Below are 19429 nucleotides of genomic sequence, written 5' to 3'. Positions count from 1 at the left end.
CTAACATCATCACGTCCTTTCATGAGGGAATGAAGGGCACTGTGGTTTTTGACGGCTCAACATCAGATCCCTTAGACATCCAAAGCAGAGTGAAACAGGGCTGTGTCCTCGCACTAACTCTTTTTGGGATCTTCTTTGCTGTCATGTTGAAGCACGCCTTTGGAACTACAACCGAAGGTGTCTATCTCCGGACTAGATCAGACAGAAAGCTGCTTAATCTCTCTAGATTGAGAGTGAAGATCAAAGTCCAGCTGAAATGCATGCGGGACTTCCTCTTCGCCAATGATGCAGCCATTGTTGCCCACTCTGATGAAGACCTCCAACAGCTCATGAATTGTTTTAGCAAGGCCTGCCAAGACTTTGGACTAACAATCGGCCTGAAGAAAACACAAGTCATGGTCCAGGGCATGGACCCAACCTCCTTCTATTACCATCTCCACGCATGAATTTGTGTACCTTAGCTCAACCATCTCTAAGACTCTCTCTCCCTAGATGTTGAGCTGGATAAACGCATTGGCAAAGCAGCTACCATGTTCTCAAGACTCATACAGAGATTATGGCTCAATAAGAAGCTGACGACATACACCACAGGTGTCAAAAGCAAGGCCCGCGGGCCATATCCGGCCCCCCAGACCTCGTCTGATGGCCCGTGGAGCCGCCGCCAGCCTTGCAGCCTCCCCCCCTTTTTTTTCAATGAAATTACTCCGTGCCTGCACGGAGTAAATTCATTGAAAAAATGGCTCAAGTTAACAAGGCTACGTCCTCCTTCCGATTGGCTGTGGCGCTGTCACTCCTTTCCTCTCCCTCCGCCCCCCGCTCCCCCTCCCTCCCTCCCGTGCCTGTTCCTCGCTCGCTCTCGGCCTGAGGCGAGAGCCGTTTCCAAGGCCGCGCGAGGAGGGGGCTCCGCGCCGCCTCTGTCACCCCGAGGGGAAGGGAAGGGGAGCGGTGGGAGTTCCTGGCCGGGCTCCGAGGCGGAGGGAGGCGATGCTGGGGGGACGCGGGAGGCAGCGGCCAGCGCGGCCCTGAGGAGAGGGAGAGAAGAGGGAACGCGGAGCGATGCGCCGGCCCGGTTGGGTAACGTCGGAGGCGGCCGTTCGACCCAGCCGCGGAGAGAAGGGAGGGAGGGCTGGCTGGTTGCTCACTTCCCTTCCCTTCCCTTCCCTGACGTTCCGTTCTCTCTCTTGCTCGATTGGAATGCCTGAGGATTTGAAAGGACTGAAGAATGCGGTTTTTTTGCGAGATCCAAGCAGAGTTGCATATACTAAATAACTCTCTCTCTCTCTCTCTCTCTCTCTCTCACACACACACACACACACACACACACACACACACACATGCTGGTCCCTTCCTTCACACACACATACGCATTCTCTTCCTTCCTGTAACTCTCTCTCTCTCTCTCTTTCTCTCTCTCTCTCTCTCTCACACACACACACACACGTTCTCTTCCTTCCTGTATCTCTCTCACACACAGAAACACACACAAACACACAGAGACCCCGGCACTTTCTCTTCCTTCACACACACACACACACACACACACACACACACACACACACACACACACACACACACACACACACACACATTCTCTTCCTGTATCTCTCTTTCTCACACACACACACACACACACACAGGCACTTTCTCTTCCTTCACACACACACACACACACACACACACACACACACACACACACACACACACACACACACACACACACACACACACACACGCTGGTCCCTTCCTTCACATACACATACGCATTCTCTTCCTTCCTGTAACTCTCTCTGTCTCTCTCTCTCTCTTTCTCTCTCACACACACAGAACCCGGCACTTTCTCTTCCTTCACACACACACACACACACACACACACACTCTTCCTTCCTGTATCTCTCTCACACACAGAAACACACACAAACACACAGAGACCCCGGCACTTTCTCTTCCTTCTCACACACACACACACACACACACACACACACACACACACACACACACACACACACTTTCTCTTCCTTCCTTTTCCCACCAAGTCGGATGGGGTCCTTGCAAGGCCATCAGTACAGATACAACCGGCCCTTTGATGGGGACCAAACTGCTGATGCGGCCCCCGATGAATTTGAGTTTGACACCCCTGACATACACCAAGATCCAGGTCTATAGAGCCTGTGTCCTGAGCACACTCCTGTACTGCAGTGAGTCCTGGACCCTTTGTGTACGACAGGAGAGGAAGCAGAACACATTCCATATGCGTTGTCTCTGACGCATTTTTGGTATCACCTGGCAGGAGAAAGTTCCAAATAGAGTAGTCCTAGAATGAGCTAGAGTTTTTAGCATGTATACATTACTGAAACAGCGACGTCTATGTTGGCTTGGGCATGTTGTGAGAATAGCTGACGGATTCCAAAAGATCTCCTGTAGAGAGAATTAGTGCAGGGAAATCGCCCCAGAGGGAGACCACAGCTGCGATACAAGGACATCTGCAAGCGGGATCTGAAGGCCTTAGGAATAGACCTCAACAGATGGAAAACCCTGACATCTGACCGTTCAGCCTGGAGGCAGGCAGTGCATCACGGCCTTTTTCAATTTGAAGAGACACTTGTCCAGCAGGCCGAGGAAAGAAGCAGTCATGAAAGCAACAAAATCAGGGAGCTGGACAGGGGACAGATTGCATTTGTCCACAAAGAAGAACTAGTGGAAGAAATATCAATAATTTAAGATATGCAGATTATGCCATCTTACTGGGAGAAAGCAGCAGTGACTTGAAATGACTTCTGATTAAATTGAAAGAAGAAAGTGTCAAAGCAGGATTATAGGTGAATGTTAAGATATCAAAAATAATTACTACAGAAGAACTACTCAACTTTAATGTTGACAACAATGAAGTTAAAATTGTTAAATATTTTATATACTTTGGTTCAATCATTGATACAAATGGAGACTTTGGCAAAGAAATCAGAAGACTGACTCAGAAAGGCACTAATGAAGGAATTAGAAATGATTATGAACTGTAAGGATGTGTCATGGGAAAACAAAGCCAAGATAATCCACACTGTTTTATTCCTGATTACTATATACAGCTGTGGAAGCTGGAAAGTGAAGGAACCTGAAAGGAAAAAGTTGCTTAGTTTGAAATAAGGTGCTCAAGGAGATAATTGCTGATACCTTGGACTACCAGAAAAGCAAACAGGTGGGCACTGGATCAAATCATGCCTGAACTTTCTCTGGAAGCAAAAATGACAAAACTGGGGCTATACATTGCAACCCTATTCTTTAGGGCTGTACTTCGAGCCCATCATGAGGAGACAAGACTTGCTAGAAAAGACAGTAATGATAGGAAAAGTGGAAGGCAGCAGGACCAAATATGAGATGGATTAGCTGCATAAAAGAAGACACAGCCTTGAGTTTACAAGAGCTGAGCAGGGCTAATGAGGACAGAATATTGTGGAGGTGATTCATTTATAGGTTCACTACATGTGCACATTATCTTTCTATAGATAGAGCCATTATTTTACAACTGATGCTGATACAGCCCGTGAACCCCACATTTTGGAGACAGAAAATGGGGGAAACTACGTCTTGATGTGGTTCCTCAGAAACATTTGGCTTACCACAGGCTTGGCCCTCCCATTCATCAGAGTAAGATGACTGTCTTGGATGGCTAGATGTCACTCCAACTAAATTGAAATAAGCTGTTGCTCTGGTTAAAAAACAAACAAAAATCCACTCAGGAATCAGTAAGTAAAACTCCGCCTTCCCATTAAAATAGGAAATGACTGATAGGAGTGTAAATTAGGAGTGCTGCAGCCAGGGGCTGTAAATAGAGGTCAACTAAGTAACTGCTTTATGAGAAAAATGCAAGAATCTGCCAACTGTGGGAATAATTGCTCTGAAATGCCTTAAGAGTATTTGATAGGCTTGTGCTGCAATTGTAATTTTCAGACTCTGCCAGCAAGTAAAATTCACCACAAAGCAGAAGAAGACTGGGAGGAAAGAGTGGAAAACATAGAAATGGGTTGGAAGTACTTGGAGAAATAGATTGCTTTAGCTTCTCTGCAAGTGCTTTTTTGTGCAAGGCTTTTAATGGCTGAAATTCTGCTACTTAGTGAAGTACGTTGTAGCTAGAATAGGTCCATTGAATCATGGAGCTTACAAAGGGGTCGACTTACCAAACTACCACATTTTGGTAAGTTGACCCCTTTGCAAACTCCTCTAAGTTTCTGTCTTAGAAAGTCACAGCAAGTCTTAGCAAGTTAGAGGAGGCCCACTGTCTTAGCAAGTCACAGTTAGAGGGCCTCCTCTAACTGTGACTTGCTATGCTAAGCAGGGGGATTTGAGCCATTGTGCATCCAGCATGAATTTTACAGGCGTCAAGATGGTGGTGCCTTCCACTTTTAACACTTCTGTCTTCTCCCACTGCTTCTTCCATCACTTTCCTTTCCACTGACAGGCCATTATGGAAGACATGACTCTTGTGGATAGTGTAGCTGCATAGGCAAGGGGTTGGACTAGATCAGTGGTTCTTAACGTGGGCGATAATGCCCCCCAGGGGGCGATTTCATTTTTCAGGGGGGCGGTAGAACAAAAAGGGGTGGCGTGGGGGCGCTGGAGCAGAAGGGGGGTGGTGGGGGGCGCTGGAGCAAGCAAAACCTGTGAAGATGGCTGCAGCCTTTTAACAATGTGCATGAATATATATTTTCCTCCAATCTTAATTTAGTTTCACAGTTTTCGTCTTGACATTTTTAGTTCCTGCATTGCGGTTTGTTTTTATGCCTTTTTTATATTTCTTTTTGAGTCTTAAAATTCGCTTGCAACTAAATCATTAAATGTTACTTTTGGGGGGCATTTCATTTTCTTGGAATTGAATTTTGTTTTCAGGGGTCATTGGATTTAAGTGTCATAAATAAATAAATAAATAAATAAATAAATAAATAAATAAATAAATAAATAAATAAATAAATAAATAAATAAATAAAAGATATCATCACCGCGGGGAGGGGGGCGATGATAACTTCCTCAATGGTTCAAGGGGGCGTTTCTTTCAAAAAGGTTAAGAACCACTGGACTAGATGACCCTGAGGAACCTTTCCACCTCTGCAGTTCTGTGATGCTAGGTAGACTGTCTCTGAATGTAGTATTTCTATTGTTGACAGATATGACCAGCATTAATTTGCATAGTCTGTTTTCCCTTTAGGAATGGGGAAGGGGATAAATCCTGCACAATAATATCTCCCCTATATTCCAAAGTAAGAGATAGTTGCCATTTGGTTAACCCTTCTTGACAAAGGTGTTTGCAAGTGTGTGTGTTGCATGATGGCAGAACTTGAAAGCAATGTGCTGCAATGGACAGCACTTTTGTTAACTCTCTCTTTCTTTCTCTCTCTCTCTCTCTTTGCAGTGAAGAAGACATAAACCATCCCTTTCCCCCATATATCATAAACATTAGTGCATTACAGAGTTTGCCTCCTTTTTATTCATTATATAACAAGTAGTAATTGCTCATTGCATAAACAGCATTTGGGAGGATCATTGCCAGATGTTTTGCTATTTTATATCTCGTAAGGCTTCCAAAAATAATGAATTAGTAATGTGTTACCAACACGTCATCCCATCCCCACAATGGCTACTGTTAATGCATTATTTGTATTTTTAAAAGATCATTGATAACACTAACATATTTGCCATTTTGGATAATGTAATGTCTTCAAGCTCTCCATATTCTGGAGTTTTGGGTAGGGGGAAAATGTAGCATAACATCAGTCACATCAAGAACTAGGTTACCTAGAAGTTGAACCATTTTTTGTGTTTCTTGCACACAGAATACCGCGCAGTAAATAACACTATGGATAGGTAGATACTGTTGCGCTGTTCTTGCTGTGGAGCTCAGATTGTTAGAACAGCCAGCCTCCTATGAATTCTGAAATTGTTCTACTATAGAGGAAGTTAACTTTCTCACTTCATTTGTACTGCCATGTCTGCAACGTGGGGATGATAAGGACCCACTGTGTTTCCCTAAGTAAGACAGAAAGAATGAATGTATGTATGTAAAGCACTTTGAATTGTACTGAGTGATTTTTTTCTTGCTGCTTCTGTTGCTCTTTTTTCATTCTTTAGCAGCAACATTGATTCATCTTGTCTGCTTTTAACAGTATCGTTTGGTTTTCCTCCTTGGAAGGACATTGACATTATCCCTTTTATCCTCAAAACAGGCCAGTGAGGTACCTTTAGCTATGGAAACTGATAGCACACAGCCATGCAATGATTTTTGTAACCACATGAGGATTTGTCATGCTCTGACATGTTGACACATGCTGGAAGCAGGGAGAAGGGGCAATGGACTCCCCAAGCAAACATAACAATACATCAAAGCAGAAGAGAGAAAATGGAGGAACCCTTGTTCTGCCTCCAGAGCAATAGGTAGAAATGCCAATTCTCTTTTTCCTCTCTGACCATTTATGTTCTCAAAAACCAGGATCAACCCTCTTCCCTGGGAGGGTAAGCTATCCAAGGCATTACATGCAAAGTTTAAGTCCCTGGGAATGCGAAGTATTTCCCTAAAAACATCGATACAGGGCAGGTAGCGTGTTAGTCTGTCCCACTAACCTATGGTTATTGTTTTTACCTGGTATGGAAACCCTTTAAGGCTACCAAGCCATGCTATGTATATGATAATCAAACTAATACTTTCCATATGTGACACATGGCTTTTAGAGGATGTGTCCAGGATCCTGCTTTGCACATGCCACATCAGCAAGCAATGTGATGTGCCTGCAAATTAATTGTTACAGCCATACAGCAGCACCCCCTCCACTATTGTATGGTAGATGCCATCAAGCTACTTCCTGTGTATGGGCAGCCTAGTAGGATTTTTAAGGTATGTGAAATGTTCAAGGAGTGGTTTGCTATTGCCATTGCCCCCTGCAACTGAACTTCAGTGGCCCAATGGTGATGTGAACCGAATTCACTCCAACACTCTTTCCAGTGTTATCTATCGCACCAGCTCTCACCCTATTTACTATAGTTAGGAGCATAAGCAAGGCTACACAAGAGGATTTTGACCTATTTAATTGCATATTTATCAGCATTTCACTGTTACCTGTCATTTTGCAACCAGTTTTTATCATGAGACAATCACATTATAAAAACATCAGAATGCAGCATAACCAGTATGCACTTACAATTTTTTTCTTTTCAAAAATGGATGGATAATGTTGGTCTATATTCATACCAGTCTCTTACTTGTGTAAGGAAAGGCTGACTTGTGGTCTTAGCAGGGAGACACCTTACTGAGACCACAAGCCACTAATAGATAAAACCATTACATGACAAAGCTCACATTTTACTGACTGTAAGATATCCCTGACTCACTCCCTGGCATCTCCAGCTAAAAAAGGGCCTTATATAGTTGAGCTGGGGAAGCCTTTCTCAAAATGTCAGAGGAGGCAGCTGCCAGGCAGAACAGGTAATAGGGAACACCTGTTAGGTGCTCATATAGAGGCAGGTGCCATGGGCAACAAGCTGGAATGCAGCACTGTCACAAATGAGGGAAAGAGAGGACTGAGGTCTTGTATGTATTGAGCAAGCAAGATTACTAAAAAGAAGTATGAGATATATATTATAATAACAAACTATGTCTAGATGGGCAGCATATAAATACAATAAATAAATAAATATTAAAAAACAAATAAAAACAAAAGAACAAATAAAAACGATCAAAACGTTGTTGTTTAGTTGTTAAGTCGTGTCTGACTCTTCGTAACCCCCATGGACCAGAATGTCCCAGGTCCTCCTGTCTTCCACTGCCTCCAGGACTTTGGTCAAATTCATGTTGGTAGCTTCAGTGACACTGTCCAACCATCTTGTCCTCTGTTGTCCCCTTCTTCTCTTGCCTTCACACTTTCCCAGCATCAGGGTCTTTTCCAGGGAGTCTTCTCTTCTCATGAGATGGCCAAAGTATTGCAGCCTCAGCTTCAGGTTCTGTTCTTCCAGTGAGCACTCAGGGTTGGTTTCCTTCAGAATTGATAGGTTTGTTCTCCTTGCAGTCCAGGGAACTCTCAAGAGTCTCCTCCAGCACCACAATTCAAAAGCATCAATTCTTCGGCGGTCAGCCTTTGTGATCAGGTTCAGTTTCAAATTTTGACAACTCCTCATTTTGTGCAGGAAATATCACAGGAGACGTCTTCTTAACTTTAACATCTTTCTCTTTATTGTTTACACAAGGGTCAACACTGTTCATAATCAGATCAAAACAACTTAAGGCAATAAGCCATAACTGTCAGATGCGAACTCCCGCCCAAAGTCTGTTAAACTCACAGGGGTGCTGGGCCAAACTTCTCCACGTCGGTGGGTCTCCGGAGGGGTGCACTCCTCACTGCGCAAATGGTGCCACGGCATCAGTGCCGGGCCCAATCCCCCTCAGGTGGAGGAGTATTAAATCTTGAATCAGGTCATATCACCTGCCATCCTCTTCCCTTCCCCTTTGGGAATACAATCACCGACCACTCTAAAGTTTCGTATTTCAGTTCTCTTGCCTCTTCTAGTGGGGAGATCCAGTAGCAATCCCCCTAACTTCAGATTTGGGAAATTTCTCAATAACTCCTGAGTTTTCACTCTCTCATAATTCCGCAGTCTCTTCAGCTCTCTTATATATTTCCACTTGTCTAATTCTGCCCCAAACTGCCACTCACCTCGACTACAGTGGACCCTTGACTTACAGATGGCTTGACTTTTTTACAGACTTTTTGAGTTACAGACTTCTCTGGCCGCAAAATTTAGGTTTGACTTGCAGACTGAGATTTGACTTACAGACCAGAAAAAAAAAAAAAACAAAATGGAACAAAAACGGCCTGTTACGGGATTAATCGGTTTTCAATGCACTGTAGGTCAATGGAGACTTGACCTACAGACTTTTTGACTTGAGAACCGCCTTCCAATACGGATTAAGTTCTCAAGTCAAGACCCCACTGTACTTATACCCTCCTCCCAAACGGTCACTTCTTGCTCCTCCCCCGTCTGATCCCTGCTCTCCTCTACTAGATATATTTCCACCTTTCCCTTTCTTTCTTCTTCTCTCACTCCCTCCTTAGTCATGTTCTCATTTGGGTCTAATTTTATATTAATGTTCATCTGTTCCAATTCTCCTACTCCCCCCTGTGTCTCGTGAGATGGCACGTCCTTCGGACGTCCTTCACAGCCTTCTTTATGGTCCAGCTCTCACTTCCATACATCACTACTGGAAATAGCTTTGACTATGTGGACTTTTGTCAGCATGGTGATATTTCTGCTTTTTAAGATGCTGTCTAGGTTTGTCATCGCTTTCCTCCCAAGAAGCAGGCGTCTTTTAATTTCGTGGCTGCTGTCTCCATCTGCAGTGATTATGAAGCCCAAGAAAGTAAAATCTGTCACTGCCTCCATATCTTGCCCTTCTATTTTCCAGGGGGTGATAGGACCAGTGGCCATGATCTTAGTTTTTTTGATGTTCAGCTTCAGACCATTTTTTGCACTCTCCTCTTTCACCCTCATTATGAGGTTCTTTAATTCCTCCTCACTTTCTGCCATCAGAGCAGTATCATCTATTCTTGTTATTTGTTATCTTGTTATTGATTAGACTACTGTAACACACTCTACGTGGGGCTTCCTTTGAAGCTGATGCGGAAACTTCAAGTGCTGCAGAATGCGGCGGCCAGACTCCTTACTGGAATGAGAAAATATCAACATATCTCTCCTACTCTGGCCATTCTGCACTGGCTGCCCATCCGTTTCCACATTGACTTCAAGGTGTTAATGCTTACATATAAAGCCCTAAACCGTTTAGGACCTCGATACTTGGCGGAACGCTTACTCCCAACTAGCTCTACCCGTGTCACCCGTGCGAGCCAGGAGGTGAGGCTGAGGAGCCTGACACCGAGGGAGGCCCGGAAGGAAAGAACTAGAAAGCGGGCCTTCTCGGCGGTGGCTCCTCGCCTCTGGAATAACCTACCTCCGGAGATTCGCGCTGCACCCTCGCTGGGTACTTTTAAGAACCAACTAAAAACGTGGATGTATAGGCAGGCCTTCCCTTCCAGTTAATTCCTGTCCTCTTTCCTTTTTTTCTCTTTATTTGATTTATTTTGTATTTTTCCCATTGCAAAATCATTTAATTAATTAATTGTTATACATTTTTCTTGAACTTGTTATGTTTTATGTTGTAAGCTGCCTAGAGTGGTCGAAATGACTAGATAGGTGGGGTATAAATACAATAAATAATAATAATAATAATAATAATAATAATAATAATAATAATAATAATAATAATAATAATAATAATAATAATAATAATAATAATAATAATAATAATAATAATAATAATAATAATAATAATGATGATGATGATGATGATGATGATGATGATGATGATGATGATGATGATGATGATTTCTTCCGGCAATGTTGATTCTGGCTTGGGATTCCTCCAGTCCGGCCTTTTGCATGATGTATTCTGCATATAAGTTAAATAAGCCTTGCTTAAAGAAGTTAATACAGACTTGTCGTATTCCTGTCCCAATTTTGAACCAATCGTTGTTCCATATCCAGTTCTAGCTCTTGCTTCCTTTCCCGCATATAGATTTCTCAGGAGATAGATAAGGTGGTCAGGCACTCCTGTTTCTTTAAGAACCTGTCATAGTTTGCTGTATTCCACACAGTCAAAGGCTTTGGCGTAGTCAAGGAGTAGATGTTTTTCTGGAACTCTCTTGGGATTGCGATGTAGACTGATCTTTTCCAGTCCTCTGGCCACTGCTGAGTTTTCCAAACTTGTTGGCATATTGAATGTAGCACCTTAACAGCATCATCCTTTAAGATTTTAAATAGTTCAACTGAAATGCCATCACCTCCACTGGCCTTGTTGTTAGCCATGCTTTCTAAGGCCAACTTGACTTCACTCTCCAGGATGTCTGGCTCAAGGTCAGCAACCACACTGCCCAGGACATCCAAATCTTTCTGGTATAATTCCTCTGTGTATTCTTGCCACCACTTCTTGATCTTCTGCTCCTGTTAGGTCCCTCCCATTTTTGTCCTTTATCATGTCCATCTTTGCACAAAATGTTCCTTTAATATCTCCAATTTTCTTGAACAGATCTCTGGTTTTTCCCTTTCTGTTATTTTCCTCTGTATCTTTGCACTGTTCATTTAAGAAGGCCCTCTTGTCTCTCCTTGCTATTCTTTGGAAGTCTCCATTCAATTTTCTGTAACTTTCCCTGTCTCCCTTGCATTTTGTTTCCCTTCTTTTCTCTGCTATTTGTAAGGCCTCATTGGACAGCCACTTTGCTTTCTTGGATTTCCTTTTCTTTGGGATGGCTTTGTTGCTGCCTCCTGTACAATGCTATGAGTATCCATCCATAGTTCCCCAGGCACTCTGTCCACCAAATCTTATTCCTTAAATCTGTTCTTCATTTTCAGTGTGTATTCATAAGGGATTTGGTTTAGATTATACCTGACTAGCCCCATGGTTTTTCCTACTCTCTTCAGTTTAAGCTTGAATTTTGCTATGAGAAGCTGATGATCAGAGCCACAATCCACTCCAGGTCTTGTTTTTGTTGACTGTATAGAGCTTCTCCATCTTTAGCTGCAGAGAATATAATTAATCTGATTTCGGTATTGCCCATCTGGTGTTTTCCATGTGTAGAATCGCCTCTTGTGTTGTTGGAAAAGAGTGTTCGTGATGACCAGCTTGTTCTCTTGACAAACTCTATTAGCCTTTGCCTGCTTCATTTTGAACTCCAAGGCCAAACTTCCCTGTTGTTCCTTTTATCGCTTGACTCCCTACATTAGCATTCCAGTCCCCTATAATGAGAAGAACATCTTTCTTTGGTGTCAGTTCTACAAGGTGTTGTAAGTCTTCATAGAATTGGTCAATTTCAGCCTCTTCAGCATTGGTGGTTGGTGTTTTATTGTTTTATCCTATACTGGAAGCCGCCTAGAGTGGTCAAGCAGACCAGATAGGCAGGGTATAAATCAAATAAATAAATAAATAGATAGATAGATAGATAGATAGATAGATAGATAGATAGATAGATAGATAGATAGATAGATAGATAGATAGATAGATAGATAGATAGATAGATAGATAGATAGATAGATAGATAAATAAATAAATAAATAAACTTGGATTACTGTGATACTGAAAGGTCTGCCTTGGATTTGTATTTAAATCATTCTATGATTTTTGCAGTTGTATCCCAGTACAGCTTTTCCCACTCTTTTTTTAACTATGAGGGCTACTCTGTTTCTTCTATGGGATTCTTGCCCACAATAGTATATATGGTAATCGTCTCAATTGAATTCGCTCATTCCCGTCCATTTTAGTTCACTGATGCCCAGGATGTCAATGTTTATTCTTGCCATCTCCTGTTTGACCACACCCAGCTTCCCAAGGTTCATAGATCTTACATTCCAGGTTCCTATGCAGTATTTTTCTTTGCAGCATCGGACTTTCCTTTCACTTTCAGGCACGTCTGCAGCTGAGCGTCCTTTTGGCTTTGGCCCAACCACTTCTTTAGCTCTGGAGCTACTTGTACTTGTCCTCCACTCCTCAGTAGTATGTCGGATGCCTTCTGACCTGAGGAGCTCATCTTCTCGCATCATCTCTTTTAGCCTTTTGTTTCTGTCCATGGAGTTTTCTTAGCAAAGATACTGGAGTGGCTTGCCAAGTTCCTGCTCTAGATGGATTGTGTTTAGTCAGAACTCTCCACTCAGACCTGTCCATCTTGGGTGTCCCTGCATGGCATAGCCCATAGCTTCTCTGAATTGCTCAAGCCCCTTCGCCACGACAAGGCAGCAATCGTGAAGGTGTATCAAAACATAGGTAAAGGTAAAGGTCCTCCTTGACATTTTTAGTCCAGTCGTGTCCGACTCTAGGGCTCATCCCATTTTCAAGCCGTAGAGCCAGCATTTGTCTGAAGACAATTTCCATTGTCACGTGACTAGGGAATGCCGTTTTACCTTCCCACCGAGGTGGTACCTATTTATCTACTTGCATTTGCATGCTTTCAAACTGCTAGGTTGGCGAGGAGCTGGGACAAAGCGACAGGAGCTCACTCTGTAGCGTGGATTCGATCTTACGACTGCTGGTCTTCTGACCTTGCTGCACAGAGGCTTCTGAGGTTTAGTCTGCGGCACCACCATGCCTCTTGCAGTGCCACCATGTCCCCAAAACATAGTAGCACTTTAAAAATTATATTTTAATAAAAGCTTTGCAAACAAGTCCACTTCCGCAGACATAACGAGATATAAAGGTAATATGGTGAATATTTATGCATGGCATCAAAATTCAGAGATTATAGTTTGTTGGTTGGTTGGTAAGAAAGTTTGTAGGCATTTAACAGTGGAGTGTGTGGCAATAACTTCTTTGATGTACAGGTATATTCCATTTATGTTTGTGCTGCAAAGGATGTAAGAATGTCTGTCATGAATAACAATGATAGAATATAGAGATCTGCTCTTCATATTTGTATGTAGGGGATATGAACACAAAGTGCAGCAACACCACTGCTGCCATGGTCCATTCTTAACCCCCCCCCCAGAACCTGCCCAGTCCACTTACCAGGCTCCGACGGTGCATGCATATGTCAACATCGTCGTCACACCAATTGTGGAAGTAGTCCCACTGGCACTTCCCCACCTCTCCCTGCAGCCAGCTCCTCCTCGGCTTCCAGTATAGGATAAAACAATAAAACCCATCTTCCCACCTCCCCGCTGGGGTGGTTTGTTGCAAGGAAAGGCAGGGAGGCGCCAGCGGAACTACTTCTGTGATTTGTACAACGTGGATCAGGCTGGTTCCAGGGGGCAGGAATGGACCACGGTGTGCCACTCAGCTTTGTATCTGTATCCTCTGGATACAAATATGAAGCACACATCTCTAGCAGAATAACAAGAATGCTAATTATATTGAGGAGATTGGCTTTTTATAGTTGCTAATGAGCATTTCTTTATAGGAGGTTGTCTGGGGTAATTCACACATATGTGATCAGTGAATTACTCCAGGCAGCAGATGACCACAAAGCAGCATGGCAACGAGTTAAGACTCTCTGGTTTATCTTTGAAGTTTTTTAGGTGCGCCTGTTGAACAAGGTGATATTCCTCCTCTTCTTGTTAACGATACTACATCACTGTGATTATGAAAGTAATGCTAAAATTCCATTACATTGCAAACAAAATTAAGTTATCTCAAGTTATAATTGAAGTGAAATCTGACTTAATTGAATGATTATATGTGGAGATAGGATTTTATGCCCCTCAAATGGTATGTACAGAAAATTTGAGTTTTTGAAATGCAGAACCTTAGGTGATTGCCTGATGTTGCTCTTTTCATACCTTTTAGTTTCTCTGCACTTGGAAAACAAGGCACTCTTCAACCATATAGCCTGTTTTCTGTTTCCTATGACTTATTGCTCATAAAACAAATATTCAGAACATTCCAATAATGTTTACTGTTTCCTCTCACTAAAGGCCCCCAAGGGGAGGAAGGGGGCTTGCCTGCCTTCAGAATAGACTCTGATTTACAGAAGGAAAAGTGGCCTGAAGGGCCCAGGTTCCATATCCATCTGAAAGCAAATCCTGTGGAATCCAGAATGTTGAAACATCCTTAAGCACTGGGCACAGTGTGCAGTTTTACAGCTTGGGTAACTGATTCCTTAACAATGAATTGACGGCTTTGCTTTTGTTCTCCTCCTCCCTCGCTTCCCCTTCTCAATCTGCAGTTAATTTCTGATTAACTTGAAGGAATGTAGAGTTCCAAGCTTCTGTACTGTCTCAGCTAAAGCTGCCAGGTTTCCTAAGGCTCAGCCTCAAGTTCAGGAAGGCAGAGCCTGAGAGCAAAGTGGTAACAGCTGGCAAATACAGGGATAAAGTGCGGTTGGAAGGATGAGTCTAAAGAGGCCAGTGTGTGACGGATGTTGGCCATAGGCAAAAGTACAAGCCACAGTGATGCAGTGACTGCTTTAAATGGGAAACCACTTCTTTCAGGCCATAAACACACCAGACGGCCTTAGCAAAATGTTTCTACGCCTTGCTTCCCAGTTACTTGTGAAATTGTCAAAAGGGCAAATACCTACTTCATAGAACAGACAGATCAAAGCTATGCAATCTTTATATAACTTAGTAACATATAAAGAAAAGGCAGAGTTTAGAGGTGTTGAAGAAACAGCAGAATGTGTGGGGAATATGTAACAGCAAGTTTCCAAGATTCTTAGAAAATGAAGTACTGCCCTCTCCAAGAATTGACCACATTTTCTCCCTAAATGTAGTAGAAAAATTGGAAACTGCTTCTTTGCTATATACAACTGGAAACATCAGTATCATTCCATAAAAGAAAGACTGAGAAAGATAATGCAAGGTACACAAATGGGTAAGGTTTGAAAACAAACTAATTTAGCAACAATAACAGAAATTAGAAGCAACAATATTTAGAGAGAAGAAGGCCTAGGATGGCATGCAGAAAACTGGAGACAAGTCTCCTGAAAGAGAAACACAGAAGTCACAAAAATAGGAGAACCAGGGCATTGTGGACACAGAAGTATCAAAGACAGAAGATGATAAAGAAGTATATCTGGAAGAGGTGTCTGTTGAAACAGTACAGGTGGATGTTGGGAGATTTGGTGACAGCCACCTTAGTAGGATGGGTTAAGTAAAACAAATTTTTAAAAAACGCATGAAAAGTTTCAAAATTTTAAAAAAAGTACACTAAGGAACACATTGCTTGAAGTAAAGGTCAAGGGAAGGTTGTAATTCTTCATTTTGCATCATGTCTGTATCAGATAAGCTGATGAAAAAATTGGGTAAGGGTAGAAAGGGAGTAAGGTGGACCCTCTACTTACGGAATTAATCTGTATTGGAACGGTGGCTGCAGGTCAAAAAGTCTGTAGGTCGAGTCTCCATTGACCTACAATGCGTTGAAAACCAATTAATGCCGTAACCGGCCATTTTTATTCCATTTTTGTTCCATTTTGGGGTTTTTCTGGTCTGTAAGTCGATTCTCTGGCTGCAAGTCGAACCTAAATTTTGCGGCCAGAGAAGTCTGTAACTCGAAAAGTTTGTAAGTCGAGCCGTCTGTAAGTCGAGGGTCCACTGTATGGAGGGAAATGAGCATGAATTTGAAACATTTCAAAACTAAAGGTCAAAGCCTTCTTTGTTTTAAGAGAAAATTGGACATGCAGATGGGATTTGCTAATAGGTAAAACAAGATTATTCCAAATACCAGTACTGTATGTAAACAGTCCTTGCTCCATTTCTGACAACAGTTCACCAAACAGAAATTGTTTTATGACCTAAAAACTATGTTTAATATCCTTGATTGTTATTATATTGGTTCTACAGATTAATACAGCTTGATTTATTATATAAAATATAGCAATAGCTTTGTTGGAAGATAGGGATGGAAGGTTGTTAATATTTACTTTTCAGGTTTCAGTGTCTACCCTCTTTATTCACCAAGTACAATAAAGGACACCTTGATTCTTAATTGTATCTGTTCAATGTTATCTTGTTGAATTGTGTGATTTATTTATCTTCTTGCAGTTTCATTCCATCTTTATTTTATACTTGTGCATGTCTTTACTATATTGTTCAGTGCTGGGGGGGGGATAGCTTTTGAACCAAAAAGAGAGGTTACTTACCTGTAACCATTGTTCTTCAAGTGGACCTCTGTGAATTCACACAAATGGGTTCAGTTTGTGCTTGTGCTGGACTCCTTGGAATATTCTAGAGCAGGGGTGTCCAACCTTTCACCTTCCCTGGGCCACATTAGAAGATGAAAATTTGGTTTGGGCCGCACATACATTTGGTTTGGGCCGCACATATATTTGGTATGGGCCGCATGGGGGGCAGCCCTAGCTTTCCTCCACAGTCCCGCTCCAAGCGCGCTTACCAGCAGCTGCGATCTCAGACAGCAGAGACTGCCAGCTTCAACTCCGGCGGCTTTATGGGGCCGGGAGGGGGTCTACCTGTTGACGGGGATGGCACAATGGAGTCACACAGCCCCCCTCTCTCCTCCCCTCCTGCTCCTTCCTTCCTTCCCTCTCTCCCCCCTGTACTGTTGTAACATACCCTGGCCACATTCCAGCTACAAGCACCGGCAGTGTAACTTAAAACTTTGGAATTTCTTTAAAAATAAAAAATTGCATTGGGCCGCATTATGAGCTGACCTGGGCCGCATGCGGCCCTCGGGCCGCGGGTTGGACAAGCCTGTTCTAGAGCTTTAAAAAGTAATATTAGTTGAACGTTGCCCCTATATTACATGCTCCACCCGCCCTATATCTCAGTTCCATTTTATCTGCCACTAACAAAGCTGTGAACTTAATTAAGCTAAGAATAAGTGACAGGTAGCTGGGAGGCTGGGTGGGATGTGTGAATTCACAGAGGTCCACTTGAAGAACCATGGTTACAAGTAAATAACCTTTCTTTCTTGACAATACATCAGCATCTAGATGGCTCGGGCTTGGCGAGTGGCTTGGTATAGAAATCGAAGCCTGAGCCTGTTGGGGTGAGAGCGACATAATTCCTTCCAAAAAGGACTCCTAGTCTTGAGAGGAATTCTCTAAAATAGGAGATGGGAGGCCGAGACAGGAAATGTCATGGGATCAATCCACCTTAGCAGAATGCTTATCTTTTTTATTCTTAACAACTGTCTTTTTCTTTTTAAGGTTGTTCATTGACGGCGGTTTTGACGCTGAAGTAGACGTCAAAGTGGAGGGTTTTTTACACCGAGCTCGATGATTTTTAGACGTCTTCTCAGAACGCTTCGAAAGAGGTAAGACAGGTGGGGATTGTACCGAAACTTCAGTATGAGGTGTGGATGACGGAGTTGGAGTGGTCTCCATAGGATTGGGTTTAGAAGCCGAAAGGGTTTTATCCCAAAGAAATAACTTCAGTCTTTGTTGTCAAGCTTTCAATGCGGATTTTTTAAAATTTTCTGCACTCTTTGCAGGATTAGTGCTGGTGTACCTCTCCTAGGCAAAAGAGGCAGCGGTCATGACCATCTGAGAATGGCAATTTACGGGTACACGAAACACACCTTCTGAAGGGGACATAAAGTGGTATAAACCCCAGGTAGTTGGAAAAGAGAGGGAACTCACGAAGGAGGCAGATATTTGGAGACAATTCAAATAGAAGCTGGATAAGTCAAAGATATAGCCAGAAACTGTAGACAGTCCCAGTCAGCAACAGGTAGGCACGGGGCACCAAAATCCAAAATACGATCGAAAGAAAAAAAAGGCAACATTCCAGCAACGGGTAGACACAGAGCACCAAGTCCAAAACGTGATCGTGAGAAAAACCAGTACCAGTCCAGAGGTCGACGAGTTAACATTAATACCAAGCCAGTTAGAAAACGCAGGAACAAGATAAGAGCAATCCGGGTCGAAGAATAAGGGGCAACAAATAGAATCAAAAAGCATAAATCGTAGTCAAAGGCAGTCTGAGTCTAAAATGTGTAATCAAAAACACGAAGAAAGAAAGCTCTAGGATGAGAAGTTCCAAACACCAAGGAAGTAAAATGGAACTGAGGTATAGGGCGGGCAGAGAATGCGCTATAGGGGCAACATTCAACTAATGTTACTTTTTAAAGCTCTAGAATATTCCGAGGAGTCCAGTGCAAGGGCAGACTGAACCCATTCCTGTGGATTCACAGAGGCCACAAAGAAGAAACTGGTGTATGGAAAAAAAAACAGGATATAGAGGCATAAATAGCACAAACCTCTGCACAGTTACTCAAAGCCAATCCTGTAATTCAGGGGATTGTCCTATCAGATGACCATACAGAGGAAAACACACTGCTGCAGTACTGTCTCCTGCTGAAATTGCATTCACATCTAAGTATCTTGCTCTTGCTTGCCACAGCAGAAATAAGAGAAATCAGTGAATTTTTAACCAATAGTCAAATTGCAATTAATTTTTTCTAAAAGGTTACTTTGGGGCAGCTAGAGTGAAATTTTAAAGACAGAATGATGGGTTTTTCATTCGTTTATAATCTATCTTTATGTCATTGCATTTATATGTGCAAATCATGCCCAACATTAAAAAAATCAAACAATCAACTCTGTGTATAGGAAATACGTGTACAAGAAATCTAAGAATGCCCCAATATGTTGGTCAATAAGCGGTTTAAAAGACGGTAAGATACCAGCCATGTCTAATTTCTGGAGATTTCAGAGCTGTTGTTCAAGGCTTTGGTAAAGCTCAATCCAGATGTAGTTTTCATGGCTTAGAATAAGAAGGCTGTAAGCGAACCTCCTCCACTACTATGCTGAATGTGCAATAATCATTTAAACTTTATAGAAGCTAGCAGAGTGCTACCAACAGAGAAACCTGTAAATGCAGCCCTTTTAAAGAAAAGGGCCTTTTTTTTTTAATATGTGAAGAATCTGAACACTGAAGCTATTACCGTGGTTGACTATTA

General features: G+C 42.6%; 2 long non-coding RNA genes across 4 annotated transcripts in view; one reads left to right on the top strand and one right to left on the bottom strand.

Moving 5' to 3' along the window:
* Window positions 1–19429, top strand: part of LOC110081644 (uncharacterized) — a 65766-nt gene that overhangs the window by 30845 nt on the left and 15492 nt on the right. For all 3 annotated transcript variants that reach the window (XR_012086629.2, XR_012086628.2, XR_002301012.3), the window contains one exon: window positions 17676–17782. This is a non-coding gene — a long non-coding RNA (uncharacterized LOC110081644). The remainder of the gene's footprint in view (window positions 1–17675; window positions 17783–19429) is intronic.
* LOC144588894 (uncharacterized) lies at window positions 1521–2086 on the bottom strand. Its single transcript, XR_013544641.1, has 2 exons — window positions 1963–2086; window positions 1521–1650 (listed from the first exon to the last, which is right to left on the bottom strand). It is a non-coding gene; the product is annotated as an uncharacterized LOC144588894 (long non-coding RNA).

Source organism: Pogona vitticeps, chromosome 4 (genome assembly GCF_051106095.1).
Source record: "Pogona vitticeps strain Pit_001003342236 chromosome 4, PviZW2.1, whole genome shotgun sequence".
Lineage (NCBI taxonomy): Eukaryota > Metazoa > Chordata > Lepidosauria > Squamata > Agamidae > Pogona > Pogona vitticeps.
Note: the sequence above shows the minus strand (reverse complement) of the source record. Positions and strands in the feature narration are given on the sequence as shown.